Source organism: Dermacentor albipictus, chromosome 1 (genome assembly GCF_038994185.2).
Source record: "Dermacentor albipictus isolate Rhodes 1998 colony chromosome 1, USDA_Dalb.pri_finalv2, whole genome shotgun sequence".
Lineage (NCBI taxonomy): Eukaryota > Metazoa > Arthropoda > Arachnida > Ixodida > Ixodidae > Dermacentor > Dermacentor albipictus.
The window spans coordinates 291,652,156-291,672,941 of record NC_091821.1 but is presented as its reverse complement, the minus strand read 5'-3'; the positions used below and the strand labels follow the sequence as shown (position 1 = coordinate 291,672,941).

Here is a 20,786-nt window from a genome sequence, read left to right as displayed (position 1 = left end):
TTCCAGGTCCACTTTCTGTTGCTATGCTTCTTGAAAAAGGTGTTCATTATTCGAAGCTTCTTCCTTTCTGCGAATTCTACCAGCATCTCTCTTCTAGCGTTCCTAGAATCGATGCCGTACCTGCCAATTGCATGTTCACCTGCCTGCTTTTTCCCCATTTTTGCATTGTAATCCTCCATTACTACACTATATTGACCTTACCCTTTCCTCATCGCTAATTCAGCACCTACACAAAACTGATCTACTTCCTCATCATCGTGAGTGGATGTTGGAGCGTAGGCGTGTACTGCGTTTAAGCTATGCCTCTTATTATATTTAGCCGAGGGTTCCGTTGCAGTCTTTGACTTTGAGACGCTCATTTGTATACTGTCTCTTACCAATTCATTGTATTTAAAGAATAACAATACACTTAAACCTAACACTGAAACTGAAACTGATTACGACTACAGCTACCCTCTTTATAGTGTTGTAGAATTTGTCAATGTTGTCCGCTATGTCCGTGTCACAGAGTGCATGCCCACGCCCCTCTCAAGATGGCCGCCATTGCCGCAGCAACGCCGCTTTCACGGCAATGGGGAAGAGAGCTTCCCATTGTCCCTGAGCTCGCCGGACCGGTTGGTGACGTGGGTCGCCTGAGCGCGACGGAGGGACGAGGCGGTTCGGCGAGCGGCAGAGCGGCTTGGAAGACGGAGCAGGTTGGTCGTGCACCGGGAGACAGCTGAAGATGTGGTCGGCAGGCTGAATGCTCCAGGCCGAAGTCTTCGTCGTTCCACCGACAGACGGTGCAAGTCCGTCAGGATCTTCGGCAGCGAGGTACCAGCAGCCCGACGCTTTTCAGACCGGGATCTCGGGAAGCACGCCACAGTTAAGCCTCGTGTTCCAGACCGCTCTCAAAACTTTCCGCCGGACTGTCTTTTTTTTATCGCGTTTAATCCTTCATTTATTTATCCATCGCGTGTTAATTCTTGTACGGTCTGTTAGTGTAGTGTTTGCCCTATTTATTGTCACGTGTATTTTTCATTTTTGTCGCGTATTATTTTTCGTTATTTCGCGAGTGTAGGATTTCCCACGTGGTGGGCTTAGTGTCGCGCGAGTGGCGTCAGGGCGTGTGTTGTGTGACCCGCACGCCTTCCGCGAGCTAGGACCCACTACTTGTAGTTGTATGTTCTTTTTCTTTCATGATGTCTCGCACATGATTTCATTTTATTAAATTGAATGTGCGTGTTTTACGTCGCCTCCCGTCTCATGCCTCTGGTTTGCGGTCGATCAGGCGTGGACCTTATCGCCGGTGAGCAGTCGAACCCTCACTAAACGCACGCGGGGTGGGTTTGTTGTCGCCGCAACCCCTCCGGTTCGGAGAGTGCGAATTACCTCACCACCAAGCTTTGACAGTCCGCATGGATTAGAAATCCAACCCCGTATTGCTTGTTATCTAAGAGACCTCTATAGCAGTGGACATGTCTGTGTTTCAGCAATGTATAAGCCTCACCAGTTCTTCTAACATCATTAAGGCCGATGATATCCCGAACAATGTCTGATATTTACTCAAGGAGGACTGCTAAGCTAGCCTCACTTGAGAGGGTCTGGGTGTTCAACGTTGCAAGGGTCTGTTTCCATTGGCAGCCTGTCCGGACCCAGAAATTCTTAGCACCCTCTGCTGTGCTACATGTCGGACCACCGCCTCTGTCAGGTGTTCCGCAGCTGCTGGGGACTGAGGGCAATTGGATAACTGAGTGATTCCTTTGGGAGTGAGTGGCCGAATACTGTACCAGGGAGACGAATTCCTCTTCTGGTGAGGGAGTGTCTTATTGAAGCATAGTGGGCCTTCCTAATTTGGTTGTACTTGGGTTAGTATTGCCCCACCCACTCTCGGCATCTCTTGCCGGTAACAGGCGTCAGTCCAAGCCTGCAGTTGTTTTGCACTGATGCAGGGGTGCCTTTTCTCCCCACTGCTGTTTATGATGTACATGGAGAGGATGGAAAGGGAGCTAGAGGAAAGTAATATGGGGTTTAATCACTCATACAAACAGGCTGGTACAGTAGTAGAGCAGCAGCTTCCAGGTTTGTTTTACGTAGTCGACATACATGGTATTGCTAGCTAACAAGCAAAGTGATCTGCAACGTCTGGTTAACATGAAAAAGGTTTGCAGTCACTGACCAAGTCAAACGAAAATTTCGGAACCCGTACGAATTTCGGAATCCGTACAGGTTCCTTGTTCACAATCAGGTGGACAAAACGAGTAGTGACATTTACGGGTGCGTACGGGTTCCGAAATGTCTTTATTTTCGCCTAACTTTGTCAGTGACTGCAAACCTTTTTCACTTCACTACGTACACTACAGGAGTGCTTGCGGGCAAGGCTTAGTTTAACATGACAAGACATAATTTTACCAAGGCTTACCAGGCTATGCCTTAGCTTTCGCTATGGATATCCTGTCATAGCCGAGCTAAGCCACTGCCAATTTTTTATTTTCCTTTTCGTTTTAACGTAGGTAGGACATTCAGCAAAAATATAACAAGAGCTTGGTGGCGCAACCCACCGCTTCATTCAAAAAGCGGATGCTCATAACATACGTCCATTCATTCACTGTGAGGAGGTTCATACCGAAACTAGTCAAAAAAAGGCGCCGCGCCACCCAGGATTTCCATGAGGTGATGTTTGTGGCGGCCGAGTGTGGCGTCCTAGGGTTGCGTGGCGGCGACGAAAACACAAGTTTTTTTGTGCATGCCTTAAGATGCTTGTGTTTTTGATTTGTAGATTTTTAACCATTAAGTAATAATTGGCTAGCTTTCTTTTCTCTGTCTTTTGTTTTCGTCTGCGCGGGTGTGTTTCATGTATATTTGGTCTTGCGAGACAGTCGGAGCGTCCTTTCACGGTACGTGCTTCGGCACTTGCACCCGTGTGGGACGTTAAATTTTTATAGCTTTTAAATAGTAGTTTCAAAGTAGCAAGACTAATAGCTATTGGTGGTTTCACTGTGTGTGCATTGGTATCGAGAATATTGCTTTGGTAGGAAAGTGAGAGCGTGGCCGCGTGGTTGTACACGTGCGAAGACATGCCATAAATTATGTCTGTGCGGCACTTATTGCTTCTAAAACTTCGGCGATAATTACTTTGCGGCATTCTAAGAATTTGGATACTGTGCGTATCGGCTTTTACTAGAAGGCACGTGTTCTGGAGGCTTCAGTGTTTCCATTAGACAAAGCTAAGTGCAAGGTATGGCAAGAATAGCGGAAGAGCGAAGAGGTGGGCTTGGTGGCTGTCCCAGTGCACGGGACACTAAGCAGTTCACTTTCGCTATGCAGATGGTTTACTGCGTTGTGCGCCTGCTGCTGCGTGCGCTTGCGCATGCAGCATCGCAAACAACATCGGAATGCGGACCCGCCGATCCTGGAAGCTACGGACCCACTGCCCGGCTCCTACCTGTCGGCAGGCTGCATTTCCTGCCCAAGCCGCATGGGGCAGGCTGGACAGCGGAACTCTCCAGAGCTTGGGCTGCCGCATCATCGTCGACAGCAACGAGTCTACCAGCTATAAAGGAACAAGCATCTTTGGCGCAATCCTGTGGGCTTGGTGACTGTGCCAGTGCACGGGCCACTAGTCAGTTCACTTTTGCTATGCAGGTTGGTGAACCTTACGTTATGTTTGCAAAAAACGAGTAATTATTGCCTGGTACAGCTGCCGAGCCCACGGTACTGTATTACTATTATTGCTGAATGTGTTAATGTAATGCACTCGCTACTACTCCAAGCTGGAGATATTGAATCTAACCCTGGCCCTTCTACTGAAGCCCTTCTCGCGGAATTGCGTAATCTGACTAATGGCCAAGGGCAGGTAATCGCAGAAGTACAAGGCCTGAAAGCTCAACTCGGCAATACGGACAAAACAATAGGGAAATTGAAGGAAAGACTAACAGATCCCGAAAATCATTATCTGGCATTGGTACCACTGCGGAAAGACATTGAAATCATGCGCACCGGCACAGAGCGCTCTGCCTCTCGAGTTTCGGAGCTGGAAGCCCGTATGGATGACGCCGAGAACCGTTCGAGGCGAAATAGCCTAATCTTCTACTGCATCCCCGACCCCTCCTCCTCGGAAACATTCACAGAAACAGAGGATTGGTCGCAAACCTTTGCCGGGACAATTTACAGCTAACCTTGGAACCAAGAGATACAGAGCGTGCGCATCGCCTCGGCCGTCCCTCAGCTGGTCGCTGCCGGCCCATAATAGTAAAGCTTGCATTTCACAAGACCAAAGCTGCAATACTGTCAAATGGCCGGATGCGCAAAGAGACAAGTTATGGCATCGGTGAGGATTTCTCGCGCCCAGTTCAAAATGCCCGTAAACAACTAATTGCTTTTGCGAAAAGCAAGAGCAAGCCATTTTCCGTCCGTTTCAAAACTCTGTATATGAACCAAAATTGTTAAGTCTTTGACGACAGTACTAACAGCATAAAAGAATTATCATAGCAGACGAAGCACCAAAAAAAGAAAGAAAAGAACCGAGCCAATGCTGTCTCTACCGATGATCTTTCACTTCCTGCAATTTACACTAACATCCGCAGTTTTCTTCAAAAACGTGAACGTATATCTAGCATTGTATGGTCCTCTAGCAGTAATCTACTAATACTTACCGAGACGTGGCTCACTGACGACGTGAGCGATACTGAAGTGCTATCGGACCTACCAAACTGTCGTGTGTACCGCAATGACCGTGCATCTACGCGCGGTGGTGCTATACTGATTGCATTCCACGAACGATTGTCTTGTGCAGTAATCATTATTCGGTCACTGTTGGAAATATTATGGGTGACTATCCAATCACGCCCACACACCGTACTACTAGGCCTTTGTTACAGACCTCCCCACACTACTTCCGAATTTCTCACCCAGCTTAACCAAACCATGTGTCAGCTTATTGCTGCTCCCCCAAATGCACACATACTAATATTTGGCGATTTTAACTTCCCGCAAATAGACTGGCACACTGACAATTTGTGTTCTTCGACAGGGCTAACCGAAGCCAGGAACTTCCTCGAAATCTGCCTCAATTTTAACATGACGCAGCTGGTTTCTGAAGCAACACGTGTTTCACAGGATACATCCAATATCTTTGATCTAATATTAACCAACAACCCCGAAAGTCGTTCGTACATCCATTCTCTCAAGGAAATAAGTGACCACGAAGTAATTCACGCTGGCTTTTCTTTTCGACCAACAAAGTGCGAAATGTACAAGAAAACGATACAGTTGTATGACAAAGGCGATTATAAAGCGATAAATGAGGGCCTTCGCACATTTTTTCCCACATTTGAGACAACTTTCTACCACCATAATGTTGACGCCGACTGGACACGTTTTAAAGAAAAGCTGAAGGAATTAACCGATAAATTTATACCTAAAGTAAGTTTCAGAGCTAGTCGCCACAAACCATGGTTTACGAAAACATTAAAAAGGCTTGAAAATAAAAAGAAACGTCTATTCCGGGTAGCAAAGATTAGAGATCAACCAAAAGCATGGGAGAAATATTATGAAGCAGATAAAAAGTACCTTTCTACTCTACATCAAGCAAAGCACTCTTTTTACCACTGCGCGTTGGAAAGGAAATAAGAAACCGAAAAGCTGGTGGAATTGGCAGCTACGAGAATCGGTCGCTGAACGAAAGAAAGAATACCAAGAGCACACGCCGGCGAAGAATTCGCAGTTGCCGTAGGATGAAGCGGCCAGTAAATGGGAAATATACCGAGAGAAAAAAGCATATAGTTTAAATACTGGTGCAAGCAATAATAAAAGGTGAAAGTGAACGTTGGTTGTCTGAAATACGTGAGAAAAAAAGGCCGCATGTAGAAGATTTTGGAATCACTTAAAATTATTAGGCAGGCCGTCTGGAACAACACATCATATGAAGTGAACTAGGGTGGTTGCTTGGGCTAGTTGGTAATTCATGATCAAAAATAACGTACAGCGCAAAGGACAAGGACAGTGATAGACGACATACACAGCGCTGACTTCCAACAAGATTTTATTGCGTCGCCACATCGTGTGTATATATACAAGAAGAGGCATGCGCAGAAAATATTTTCTGCGCATGCCTCTTCTTGTATATATACACACGATGTGGCGACGCAATAAAATCTTGTTGGAAGTCAGCGCTGTGTATGTCGTCTATCACTGTCCTTGTCCTTTGCGCTGTACGTTATTTTTGAACACATCATATCTTTGACAAGGATGGAAACAAACTGGAAGGGGACGCGGCATTAAATTACATCCGAAAATAACAGCCGAATCTTTCCAAGACAACTATGAGGTTCTAGTTAAGGAATAAAGGGGCATGAAAGAGAAACAGATAAAAAGGAGCTGGTGTTGACAAATTTCAACTGGAAGAAAGCCGAAGAGAAAATTCCTAAGCGCACAGCCACAGGGCTACACGAGGTTCCCATTAGGCTGGTTGATGAACTAGGAGAAAAAGTAAGGAAGCTGTGGTGAAAGCAGTAGAAAAAGTGTAAAAGATAGGCGAATACCAGACAGTTCGCCACGACGTAGAATGAATTTATTTGTAAAGGTGGGGGAGACAGATAGAATCCACTCGCATAGACCATTTACCATTACAATTTCAATATACAGGTTAGGAATGCATGCAATTAAGTTAAACCTGCCAGTATGGGCAGAGAATATTTGTATTTTGGGATAACTTCAGAGTGGTTTCATAATAGGTAGGTATTTTGGATGACAACCTACATGTCCTTACCCAGTGTATTTGAATACAGGAGTTGAAACGAGACCGTTCTATGTGGCCTTTTTAGACGTTGCAGGAGCGGAGGACAACGTAGACTGCAACATTTTGTGCAATACTCAGGAAAGGGAATGCTTAGGCGACGATTGTATACAGCCTTTGAAAGCGATTGACCTAGAAAATACCGTTTGCGTTGAATGGGAAGGGATGAGCAGCGAGGAGAAAGTTCACATCAATAACGCAAATCGTATGTTAGGCTACTTACGGCGAAACATTTGCACATCCCCTTCATCAATGAAACTATACTACTACATAAAACACTAGTTCGATCTAAGTTGGCATACGCTGTTTCTATTTGGGACACATACAATGCTACTCTCGTTCGCTTGAAATGGTTCAGAATAATTGCACTCGCTTCATCCACGCAAACTACGATCGTACTTCTAGCATATCTTGTATGAAAAGCAAATTCTCTATACCATCTTTATCACTAAGCAGAAAGGCTTTTTTCTTATGCCTATTTTTTATTTAGTTATTCATTTACCTCACAGGCTCCCGAAGGAGTATTGCGTGAGGGGAGGATACAGGGAATTTGCAAAAAGAAAGGAGGAAAAAGAAATTATACATTGTTAGCGAGTAAACATGAAAGAACAAATATCTAACAATATAAATAACGCGATAAATGAAACGAACGACTGTGTGAAGCAACAAAAAGGAGTACCAAGAAATTTTACAAATGGTAGCAGGTGAAGGTGAAAGAACAAGTCTGTAATAGTGTTAAAGCAATTCAAAACAAACATTCCAACAAAACAAAAAGAAAAACCTATACAACTTCGCTACAAGTATTTACTAAGGTGCGCAGTATGGTTTAGTTGTGACGAATTATGGAAATAATATGCATAAGCGTGCTTTGAAGGATACTGGGTCAAGAATGTCAACTATGTCGTTTGGTAGGTTATTCCAATGTTGAGTGGCACGTGGTAACGCGGAAGAATTGAAAGCATTTGTTCGGCCAAAGATACGCTGGAAACTGAGATCATTATGCAAACGCCGAGATGTACGTGATGGACGAGTGAGCGGCAGAGTGGACAGTCGCGGGCTATGGATTATCTTGTGAAATAGACAAAGCAATCCTATGGTTCTTCGTGATTCAAAAGATGAGAGAGATAAAGATGACTTAATGCTAGTCACGCTAGAGTCGCGGTGATAATCTCTAGCAATGAAGCGGGCGGCGCGGTTTTGGACTGATTCGAGAGGCGGGATTAAGTAAGCTTGGCGAGGTGACAAGATAGGGGCTGCGAATTCCAGTTGTGGCCTTACAAAACTCTGATAAATGATTTGTCTGGTGAGGACAGGAGCATCACGAATGTTGCGTTTAAGATAGCCGAGCGTACGTGAAGCTTTCGCGGTTATTTTTTCGATGTGCGCAGACCATGACAGGTTAGGTGTAAGGAGAATGCCGAGGTACTTGTATGAGTTGGTGCGTGTGACGGGATTCTTATCAAGCGAGTAATCTAAAGCGGAAAATGTCTTTTTGCGGGTGAATGTTATTAGTTTGCATTTATCAGTGCATAGAGTCATTTGCCAAGAAGAGCACCAGTTATTAATACGGTCAAGATCTCGTTGTTGAGCGACGTGATCGGAAGGTGCGCAGATTTCACGATAGGTCACACAATCGTCTGCGAACAAGCGAATGGATGACGTTATTTCGGATGGCAGGTCGTTAATATAGATCAGAAAAAAGTAATGGCCCGAGTGCGCTTCCTTGTGGTACACCAGATGTTACATCGCTGATAATGGAAATAAAGTTATCGACGACGGTGAATTGCTTAGGTAATGACAAGAAATTTTTTATCCAAGATACTGTTAAGGAATCGATGTTTAAGCATGGGAGTTTAGCTATGAGACGGCAATGAGCAACGCGATCGAAAGCATTAGCGAAGTCTCTGAAAATGGAAGCTGTTTGTATGCCCTTATCCATGTTTAGGAAAATATCCGCAGTCAATTCGAATAGTTGCATTTCACATGATAGTCCTTTATAAAAACCATGCTGATGTTTAAAGAACTTCTTAGTTTCCAAGTGATTTGCTACGTTTGAAAAGATTATGTGTTCTAGTAACTTACCGGGAACGCTTGTTAGTGATATTGGCCGGTAATTGCTAGCAGCGCTTTTATCGCCAGATTAAAAGAAATGTATAACTTTACCGACCTTCCAGTCATACGGAACTTCCCCTGCTGAGAGGGACTGTTGAAACAAGCAGGAAAGGACTGTGCTAGAGGAAGTTACAGTATATTTTAAGATTTTTGAGTTCATACCGTCCATGCCGGAAGAAGTTGACATCTTGAGGTTGTTGATCTGCTCAGCAGCACCAGTGGTTGTTATATTGATGGGGGCCATGTATGTACAATCGAGTTCGATGGGTGTTGGTGTATTTGAATGGTCTTCCTTTATAAATACGGACGTGAAGTAATTGTTAACGTACATGCAGTCGCTAAGACACACGCTACCTTCACTGTTAAATAAATTTGGGAAAGAAATTGTTATGACAAATACCTTGACTCGAAAACAGCTTAGAGCATATTTTTGTAAAGAAATTTTTGAAATGTGATCTTTGTAACTATTGTAAATGTAACCCATTGTATTTGTAACAATACGTTGTATTGTATTTGTATATTGTACTTGTATTTGTACTGCTGCCATGTGAGGGCCTTCAGGCACATTCAAGCTGTATGTCGCACCTTTTCGCCTGGAGGACCCCCAAAAAGTTTGTTGGAAATAAAACATTTGATTTGATTTGATTTTGATAGATGCTGAAAGCTCTCGCGCAATCGGCAAGCCATAGCTATCAAGTAGTTGTGAAATGTCGGAATCTTTAACGGGACAGATCGTTTTCCAAAATTTTGGGGGTTGTTTTGAAGCAGTGATTGCAGATCGCAAGAGAAATACTTTAGCTTGGCTTGACGCAGGGCATTACAGTAGGCTGCATCACAAGACTTATGTTTACTCCAAGATGCAGGTGTGTCAACACGTTTGGCCGTCCTGTAAAGATGCTTCGTTTTATTCTCTAGAGTAAGAAGAGCTTTAGTGAACCATAGTTTCAATAAGTTAACGCGAAATGAAACCTTTGGTATATGCGCATGTGCTAATTCCATTAACTTTTCTTTGTACAGGCACCAATTCTCGTTCACTGTCCGCTCAGAAAAAATTGCTAAGAATGAGGACGTGAAGCTTTCCATACCATCGTTAATAGCGCTGACGTTTGCTCTTTTGTAATCAAATACTTGATTAGTTTTCGGGTGACGTGAGCATGAAGGTGTATGAACTGTGAATTGTAACAACCGGTAATCACTGAACCCATCCGTAAAAGTGATAGCGTTAACCCCCTTGGGCGCGGATGATAGAACAAGATCTAAAATATTATTGATACGAGTAGGCTGGTTTGTTAATTGCACAAGTGAAAAATCAAGTGTTAGTTGAACGAACTCACAAGTTTTGCCAGTCAATCTCTCGAAAGTTAGTCACCGAGAAGAAAAATATCAGCTTTGTTATATTTGGATCGAATAGACGTAATGTTATCGTGCAATTCGGAAAGGAAATTGTAGGAGCTATCAGGTGGTCTGTAGCATGCACCATAAATTGTATTCGATTGGAGAAATGTTACGATGACCCACAGAATTTCGAGACTGGATGACATCGGCACAAGAAATGACGGGATATGTTTTTTTATGGCGAGCAATACCGCACCACCTCTCCTGTCGTCCCTATCTCTGCGATAGATAGTGTAAACAGTAGAATCGGGTAGTACTTCGCCATCCGTAAGTTCAGAGCTGAGCCAAGTTTCCGTAAGTGCCAATACATCACATTCGCAGTCGTCTAAGTATGACGAAACCTCATTGCGTTTAGGAAGAATGCTACGGATGTTAGTTGATGATATAGATTGGTGTGAGGACAGGATAGGCTCGTGTAGTGAATTGGGTTTTTTCTTAAAGGCACGTGTTCCCAGCCTAGGTCTTTGCTATCGGGTAGGGGGATTACAGCGGCGGACGCTGCATTGTATGTGTACACATTGTTATCGATTCTTAGTTTATCGAGGGTTAGCCTAAATTGAGCTTAAATTTCAGTTATTTCATCATCATATCCTTAGCAGTGAGCTCATTCTAAAACCTACTTATCTGTCCTCTCGAGTTGATCACCGTCATAAAGCAAGAGCACTTTTTGTCACACAAACATGCTTTTATATTCATTTATTCCACATATAACGAATCACTGGAACCACCTTCCTCATGATATCGCGTCAATCGAAGACAACGCACTTTTCCACGAAACTTTAGTTGCTTTTTTTTCAACTGTGACCACGTGACCACATGCGCTGTATTTGTCCATGTGCTGTAGCGCTGTATTTTCCTTTTGTCCAGTTCAGGTGTCGCTAGGTTCATATTGTCACGTGGTGGTGACGTTGAAGAACACAGTAGCAACAATGTGAACGACAAAACTAACTTTTGTTGGGAGAACCTGTGTCCACAAAATAGGCTACAATTATAGGACAATGATAGCGGCGAACACGGTCGGCGATCGTCAAAAATCTGATAAACGGGTCAAGCGCGTCGGCTTTTAACATATATCGTCGAATGTTCTAGACTAATCACTGGGACCCGCGTGTCTTCCACAAAGATCTACATTATTCGCGTCGCGCACACATGCAATCAGTTTTCACAAGGTTCGGCCACAGACAGCGGATGGAACCATCGATAACATTCCAGAAACTTCCGATACATGCAGGCGCGTCCTGCGCTGTGCGATAACTTTTGTTAGATGGTGAAACGTGTCACCCAATCAAGACAAGTACACGAGTCAATACCCACCCTTTAACAGCATCAACCCGATGCTGCAAACAAACCAAATAAAGAAAGCACTCGTCGAAAAGAACACAACAAAATAAGTTCGTCAGCGTGCGTAAAAGGGCTTCAGACGCACTGCGTGGACCACTTCAGATCGTGCCCGGCGCCGCTGCGACTGCGAAATGCCGTCTGGCACGACCTCATAGTCCAGTTCGCCAACACGTCGGATGATCTTGTAGGGTCCGAAATAGTGTCGCAATAGTTTCTCATTGAGTCCACGTCGACGTATCAGGGTCGAAATCCAAACATGGTCACCAAGCTCTGGTGACAACCTCTGACAACTTCCGGTCATCGGAGGTTGTAGTGTCGGCTGTGGGTACGCTGCTGGTTCTTGATCCGCAGGCGGGCGAGCTGTCGGGCTTCTTCGGCGCACTGGAGGCACGTAGCGACGTCAAGATTCTCCTCGTCAGTGACGTGCGGCAGCATGGCGTCGAGCGTCGTCGTCGGGTTCCTGCCGTAAACCAGCTTAAACGGTGTAATCTGTGTTGTTTCTTGCACCGCCGTGCTGTAAGCGAAGGCTACGTACGGCAGGACGGCATCCCAGGTCTTGTGTTCGACGTCGACGTATATTGCTAGCGTGTCGGCGAGGGTTTTATTCAGGAGCTCCGTAAGACCATTTCTTTGTGGGTGGTAGGCAGTTGTCTTCCTGTGCCTTGTCTGACTGTACTGAAAAATGGCTTGGGTGAACTCCGCTGTAAAGGCCGTTCCTCTGTCGGTGATGAGGACTTCTGGGGCGTCATGTCGCAGCAGGACGCGTTCGACGAAAAATTTTGCCGCTTTGGCTGCGCTACCTTTCGGCAGAGCATTAGGTTCAAGAGAAGCGGGTGAGGTAGTCCGTCGCCACGACGATCCACCTATTTCCGGATCTTGACGTCGGAAACGGTCCCAACAAGTCCATCCCTATCTCCTGAAAAGGTCGGCAAGGAGGCTTGATCAGCTGTAGTAATCCGCTGGCCTTGTGGGTGGTGTCTTGCATCGCTGACAGCCTCAGCATGTCTTGACACAACGAGCGACGTCGGCGGTTAGGCGCGGCCGGTAATACCTGTCTTTTATCCTTCGTAGCGTCCGGGAGAAGCCGAGGTGCCCGGCGGTAGGATCGTCATGCAAGGCACGCAGTACTTTTGGACGCAGCGCCGAGGGAACAAGAAGAAGGTAGTTGGAAGGGGAATGGTGAGTTCTTCTTCACTAGTAGATTGTTTTCAATCATGAAGGAAGATAATCCGCGCTTAAAAGCCCTAGGGACATCGTTGGTGTGCCCTTCCAAATCCTCGACGCGGCCATTTAGCTTCGGGTCTGCCCGTTGCTGTTCAGCGAAGTCTTCCGCGCTTATCATTCCAAGGAAGGCGTCGTCATTCTCATCATCTTGCGGCGGCGGGTCAATGGGGGCACGTGATAGGCAATTGGCATCAGAGTGTTTTCGTCTGGACTTGTAGGTTACAGTGATGTTGTATTATTGTAGTCTGAGGCTGCACTGCGCCAGTCGTCCTGAAGGATCCTTTATATTCGCTAGCCAACACAACGCGTGATGGTCGCTGACGACGTTGAATGGCCTGCCATATAGATAAGGGCGAAATTTAGCAGTAGCCCAAACGATGGCAAGGCATTGCTTTTCGGTCGTACAATAGTTGCATTCCGCTTTTGACAGCGAACGGCTAGCGTAAGCTATCACCTGTTCGACTCCATTTCTCCTCTGGACTATAACGGCACCGATGCCTATAGGCTACTGGCGTCAGTATGGATTTTTGTATCGGCAACAGAGCTGACAACAGTAGCAACGAAAGACCTGGCGCTGCTGGGCAATGCCAGCATTCCTAAGGATGCAAAAATCTTCTTACGAAAGGACCTAAACTGCAGCAAAAAACATGTCTGTATCGGTGTACTCGTCGAAGTGCGCAAGTACCGGCGGCGACTGCATGCGTCATTTGAGTTCTTCAAGTGCGTCGGCCTGCGGCGTTTCCGACTTGAACTCAACACCACATTTCGTTAGACGTGTCAACGGCTCAGCGATGCGTGAAAATTCCTTGACGAAGCGCCTGTAGTAGGCACACATGCCAAGGAATCTACGCACTGCCTTCTTGTCGATGGGTTGCGGGAGCTGTGCGATGGAAGATGTTTTTTGCAGGTCAGGGTGGACACCAGATTTGCTGGTTACGTGGCCTAGGAACAAAAGCTCTTCGTAAGCGAAGCGGCACTTTTCCGGCTTCAGACTCAGCCCTGATGACTTGATGGCATCTAGTACTGCCGCAAGCCGCCTGATGTGATCGTCGAAATTTCCGGCGAAGAAGACGACGTCATCCAAGTAAACGAGACCGGTCTGCCCCTTCAATCCTGCTAACACCGTGTCTATCCCATGCTGGAATGTTGTAGGCATCGAGCACAGTCCGAATGGCATAACCTTGTACTCGTAGAGGCCATCTGTGGTGATGAAGGCCGTCTTTTCGCGATCTCTGTCGTCGACTTCTATTTGCCAATAGCCACACTTGTCGTCCATTGACGAGAAGTATTTAGCGTTGCAGAGCCGATCCAATGCGTTGCCTATTCGTGGGAAGGGGTATACGTCCTTCTTCATGATCTTGTTCAGGCGACGATAATCGAAGCAGAAACGAAGGGTTCCGCACTTTTTCTTCACCAAGAATACAAGAGATGCCCACGGGCTTTTGGACGGCTGGATGATGTCGTCGCGCAGCATTTAATCGACTTGGTGCCTTATAGCTTAACGTTTTCGCGTCGAAACTCGGTAAGGGCTCTGGCGGAGTGCTCAAGTGCACTCTTCGGTTATTATGCGATGCTTTGCGACTGGGGTTCATCGAATCCATGATGACGTCGAAAAGCACTCTTCGTCGAAGCAGAAGTCTGAGCTGTTGCTGCTTAATCACAGGTAGAATTGGATTTATGTCGAAGTCTGGCTCGGGAACTACGGTCGTCGGGATAGATGCGGCAGAATCCGAGAGGACAAACGCATTGGTGGTTTCCAGAATTTCCTCGATGTATGCGATCGCCGTGCCCTTGTTGGTCTGCTTGGCCTCCTGGCTGAAGTTTGTCAGCAACATTTTCGTGTTTCCTCTGTGCAGTCGGGCGATCCCTCTTGCGACGCAAATTTCACGGTCGAGGAGTGGACGTTCGTCGCCTTCGATGGCGCCGTCTACGTCAGCGGGTGTTTCGGTGCCAACCGAACTAACAATGCTCGAGCTAGGCGGAATGCTCACTCGATCTTCGAGCGCATTCAAGGCGCGGTGACTAGGAAGGCTCTCCGGCGGTACCACATGATCTTCCCACAGCATTATTGACTTCGACTTCAGGTCGATGATTGCGCCATGTTGGTTCAGGAAGTCCATGCCGAGAATGACGTATCGTGAACACTGTTGGAGGATAACGAAGGTGGCAGGGTAAGTCCGTTCGTGAATGGTAATTCTTGCCGTGCACATTCCAGTCGGCGTTATGAGGTGTCCTCCAGCGGTCCGAATTTGAAGGCCTTCCTACGTAGTTTTAACTTTCTTCAACTGGGTGGGGATGTGTCCACTCATGACGGAGTAATCAGCCTCTATACCGACTAAGGCGGTGGCTGCGTGGCCGTCGAGAAGCTCGTCGAGGTCGGTGGTTCTTTGTCTTGCATTACAGGTGGATCTTGGCGTCGGATAACGGCTGCGTCGTGTTAACCTGTGGCTGGTATGTGTCGTCGTCAGGATGGCGGCCTGTCCTTATGTCGTCGAGGTAGTCTCTTCGTAATCTTCGTAGGTGGCGGAGGATCGTCGTCAGTTCGACGAACAGCAACCAGAATCCCATCGGTTGCTGCTTTTGGTTTTCCGGATATTGGCTCACGGACCGGCCTCGGGCTGGACCAGTGTATGGACGGCGCTGTGGCGACAGGTGGTGACATGGTGATGGCAAACGCGACGGGCATCGAGAGCTCCACTGCTTATCGGCGAGGTGGTTGGCGATATTGTGAGGGCGTTCACCTTGCTGCGGGTGCGGGGCATTGACGGTGAACCCTCGCAGTCCCATCTCCCGGTATGGGCGTCGTCGGGAGACGTGATCCGCTTCTCCGCAGTTGTAGCAGAGCGGGCGGGGGTCCGGAGCCCACCAGACGTCTGTCTTCCTAGGGTAGCTGCGCTGGGCGACGGGTGGGCGTGCTGGCGGTGGCGGTGGCGGTCGACGGAATTGCAGCGTTAGAGGGCCTTGGCGCCGTCGTGGATGGGGACCTTGACGGCAGGCGACGGCGGCGTAGGTCATCTCTTCTGGCTGGGGCTGCGATAATTGTGGTTGCACCTCGGGGACTCCAAGCGATCGCTGGACTTCTTTGACAATTTCGGCGATTGAGGCCACTTGAGGTTGCGATGAAGGGAAGATCTTCTGAAGCTCTTCCCGTACGACTGCCCTGATGGTCTCGCGCAGGTCGTCGGTAGTCAGTGATTGAACCCCGGCATAGCTTATTGGCTTGGTGTGGCGGTCGAATTGCCGGTTCCGCATTTCCAGTGTCTTCTCGATGCTCGTCACTTCACGAAGAAACTCGTAGACGGTCTTCGGTGGGCATCTTACCATTGCAGCGAAAAGTTGCGCTTTTACACCACGCAGGCGGACTTTCTTCTCCTCGGACATTTCCGGGTCGGCGTGGTGGAACAGACGGCTCATTTCTTCAGCGAAAATCGCGATCATCTCATTCGGCAGCTGCGCTCTGGCCTCCAGTAGAGCTGGGGCTCGCTCTTTTTGCACGACGCTTGTAAATGTTCGCAGGAAGTCGCTTCGGAACAGGTCCCACATCGTCAAGGTGGCTTCTAGATTCTCGTACCACGTCTTGGTGGCGTCCTCCAACGCGAAATAGACATGTCGCAGCCTGTCGTCTCTCTCCCGACTGTTAAATGTAGTGATCCTCTCATACGTCTCCAGCCAGCTTTCCGGGTCCTCAAATGTGGAACTTTGGATCATCGGTGGTTCCCTGGGCTGCTGAAGAATTATTGGGGCCACTGCGGCTGCCATTGGGGATGTCTTCTTGGCCGTTTCTAGGCGATCTTCTTGGACTGTCTCCTTGGTCATATCTGGTAGAAGACCGTGTTTCGGGGCAGCTGCTGTAGCCGGCTGCTTGCTCGATGTTCTGGGACGACGTTGGTGTTGTCTTTTCAATCCGGGCTTGGATTACGGCTTGTCGGGGGTGTCCGGTACGTGAACGTAAATCACCTCTACCATGTGTCACGTGGTGGTGACGTTGAAGAACACAGTATCAATACTGTGAACGACGAAACGAACTTTGCTTGGGCGAACCTGCGCCCACAAAACAGGCTACAATTATAGCATAGCGATAGCGGCGAACACGGTCGGCGATCGTCGAAAACATGATCAACGGGTCAAGCGCGTCGGCTTTTATACATCAATCGTCGAATGTTCCAGACTAATCGTTGGGACCCGCGCGTCTTCAACAAAGTTCTACATTATTCCCGTCGCGCACACATGCAATCAGTTTTCACAAGGTTCAGTCGCAGACAGCGGATGGAACCATCGATAACATTCCAGAAACTTCCGATATATGCAGGCGCGTCCTGCGCTGTGCGATAACATCTGTTAGGTGGTGAAACGTGTCACCCGATAAAGACAAGTGCACGTGTCAAAATAATTTAAAACTCATATTATCCCCCTTAGTTCATGTCTAAATGATTACGCCCACTGTACATGTCGCTTGCATTATAGAGGGCCCCGTTGCAGTCTTTGACTTGGGATCCTCGTCTGCATATTGTATCTTTCCAAAGCATTGTATTTAAAGCATAATAACCTGAAACTGAAACTTGTAGTAATCGAAGTTACTGTTTTTCGCATGTGCCGCACTCCCCTCTGTAATGTCTTGGCACTTGAGGGTATGTGAAATAAATAAATAAATAAATAAATAAATAAATAAATAAATAAATTGATAAATAAATAAGGCACTGAGGCAGGGGCATGTTTTATCCCCACTGCTTTTTATGATGCACACGGTGAGAATGGAGAAGGCGCTAAAAGGAAGTAATATTGGGGTCAACCTCTCATACAAACAGGCGGGTACAGTAATCGAGCAGCAGCTTCCAGGCTGACTTTATTCGGACAACCTTGTGTAGCTAGCTAACAAGCCATGTGCTTTTCAACGTCTGGCTAAAATCTGTGGACAGGAAGACGACAATTTTGGTATGAAATTTAGCGTTAGAAAATTAGGCGTTATGGTATTTAATTAAAAAAGTGAACCTACAGGAGCAACACAGGGCGTGGAAATACTTTGGGTAAAAGGATGTATATACCTTGGTATATGGATGAACTAAGGCAATAGATAGGTGGAAACACAGGAAAAATTAAATTAATAATGGTAAAGAGGATGAGAAATGCAGTCATAATTGAGCACAAAGCGCTATGGGGATACATTAGGTACGAGGTGCTCCGGGGTATGTGGAAAAGTGTAATGGTTCCAGGAATTACTTTCGGAAATAAGGTTGTTTGCTTGAAATCAGGGCTACAACCAGGACTCGATGGCAACCAAAGGTCAGTGGGACGCCTCGCATTGGGCGCTCACGGGAAGACTACAAATGAAGCTGTGCAGGGTGATATAGGCTGGATAAATTTTGAAGTGAGAGAAGCTCACAGAAAAATTGATTATGAAGAATGATTGAGGAATATATATAGAAGAATGTGAATGGGCTGGGATAGTGTTGAGGTATCTGTACAGGAAAAACATTGATTCACACTGGAGGAAAAGAACTAGGAACCTGACCAGCAAGTATGCGGCATGTAGGGTGAGCAACGCAGGAACAAAGAATGTCAGCGGAAAGTCAGATTGGCTCCAATAATCTCATGGATGGCGGTGATGGAAAAGGAAGCTACCATGAGAAAGTATTTAAGAGGAATAAACGAATGCAGGAAAGAAACGTTTTGCGATAACTGAAAGGGCCGCTCATTACTTTTGGAAGCAATATCAGGATGCCGTAGAACACGCGCTTATAAATCGAGATATCCGAAGGGGTATCCAAAGTTTTAATGATAATGAAGAAGTCAACGAGAGGTTTACATAAAATTTTTGTCATTGTCATTGTCATGCATACTTGTGCAAATATCAATTCTTTCTCTAAAATTGTTTTCTTTTCACAGGCTGTAGACGACATGAACCTGCATGATGAACCAAATTGAAGCTCGAAGTGTCGGAAAGTTCCTCCATTTGAAGGGCAACAACACAACACATGCCAAATCCATGGCGAAATGAAAGCTTTCTAATGGAATGAAAACCAATTATAGGACCCGGTTGTGAGATCGAAGAGGAATTGTCAAAATGGTCACATGTCCCTGACAGACGAGCCACGAGCGGGTAGACCCTCAATCAAGGATGATCTTACCATAGTGAAGAAGGTGGAGGCCGTTATCCTCGACGGCAGGAGATCGACAGTAGAAAGAGTGATGGCGGCGACTGGACTAAGTTGGTAAACTGCAGGGAGGAATACTCATTAGGAAGTGCAGATGAATAACGTGTCTGCACGCTGGGTACCTCGCTAGTTGACACCTTTTCAAAAGCAAATTCGCCACGACCATTCCCAGAAGAATATGACTCTGCTGGAGTGGAATCGCGACGATTTTTTGGCCCATCTCGTCAATATGAACGAGTGCTAGGTATACCTCTGCAATCCGGAGACCAAAGAAATGAGCATGGAGTGGAAACATTCATCCTCCCTCCACACAAAAAGGCGAAGGTACAGAAATATGTCGGGAAGGTGATGCTGTCCATTTTTAGGTATAGCCGTCCGGTAATCTTAACCGATTATCTTCCGAAGGGTGAGACACTGAACAGCGATTGCTACTGAAAGCTTCTGGAGAAACTGCTGGATGAATTGAAAGAAATATGTCGCGGCATAATCAGCAAAGGCATTCGTCTCCTGGCCGACAATGCACCCGTCCATATGACCCAAGCATCCGTTGCAGCCTCCCACTGGTTCGGCTATGAACTTTTGCAGCATCCCCCTTATTCGCCTGATCTTGCACCAAGCTACTTCTTCCTCTTTCCTGAGATGAAGACACGCCTTCCTGGTCGACGATTTGACGACAGAGAGGATGTCATTTTCGAGGTGGAACAGTGGTTTTAGAGCAAAGCGGAGGGCTCCTACGAAGAGGGTTTGAAATGGGTGAAGAAACACTGGTAAAAATGTGTGATTCTGGAGCGAGACAACGCGGAGAAAAACTAACTTTGACTAGTGCAAGTGACTATTCTATGTTTTTATTTTTATTTTTGGTGATAATTAAAACTTTTGGATACCGTCTCGTAAGATGGAAGAACAAGCATGTGCTTTCAATTCAATTCAAGTCTTAATTCAAGTTTATTTGCACCTATACATGTACAGATGACAGGAGTACAGACAAAAAGCCAAATGAATTCGGCTTGACGGGGTCTGTACCCCCTACAAAAATGGCACTGTGCAAAATAAAGAGAACACAAACATACAATGATGGATAAACGAGAAAAAAAATGTGAACATTAGTGAACATTGTATAACAGAACTGCATACGGGTAAAGAAATCAACAATAGAATGCTGCGAGAAATTGTATTACAGGAAGCGAATAGTATGAAATGACACAAATTATACAGCCTTGAAATTCACATCTATAAATAATAAGTTGTTGACAAGCAGAGAAAATTGGTTAAGCGTTCATGGCGTCAGTGTATACCAGACCCAAAAAAAGAAAAAAAAGGAATACACAATGAGCGTATTAAAAGGAGCGATAGGTGTCTATTGAGTTTCCAATGAGTTTAACAAAGATGGCAGTGTGTAGCGTAACATTTGTTGACCGTAGTTAGTGCGCGCTTTAGGAACGTACCATGTTTCTCTGTGACGTGTGTTGTAAATGTTAGAATTCATTGTCAATAGAGATAAATGCTCGAAAAATTTCGCGTTCTGTTTTTCCGCAGTAGTGAAACGCTGGAGTAAAATACTACGATATATGTAGGTAACCGGTTGTAAATTAAGGGCGCTAAAAAGATCCTGCGTATGAGCGTCATATGAAGAATTGGCGATAGCGCGCACTGTTTTCTTCTGCAATAGAATACGTTTTGTGATGTTAGACATCGGGGTGTTTCCGCAGACTAAATGACAGTATTTCAGATGGGACAGGAAGAGACAGTTATAAAGCAATTTTTTGACGCTCAAGGGAAGAAAAAAA

General features: G+C 46.2%; 1 long non-coding RNA gene across 1 annotated transcript; it reads left to right on the top strand.

Moving 5' to 3' along the window:
• Nucleotides 1–3,547: 3,547 nt before the first annotated feature.
• LOC135919198 (uncharacterized) lies at nucleotides 3,548–19,942 on the top strand. Its single transcript, XR_010569917.1, has 3 exons — nucleotides 3,548–3,624; nucleotides 12,695–12,802; nucleotides 18,731–19,942. It is a non-coding gene; the product is annotated as an uncharacterized lncRNA (long non-coding RNA).
• Nucleotides 19,943–20,786: the final 844 nt, after the last annotated feature.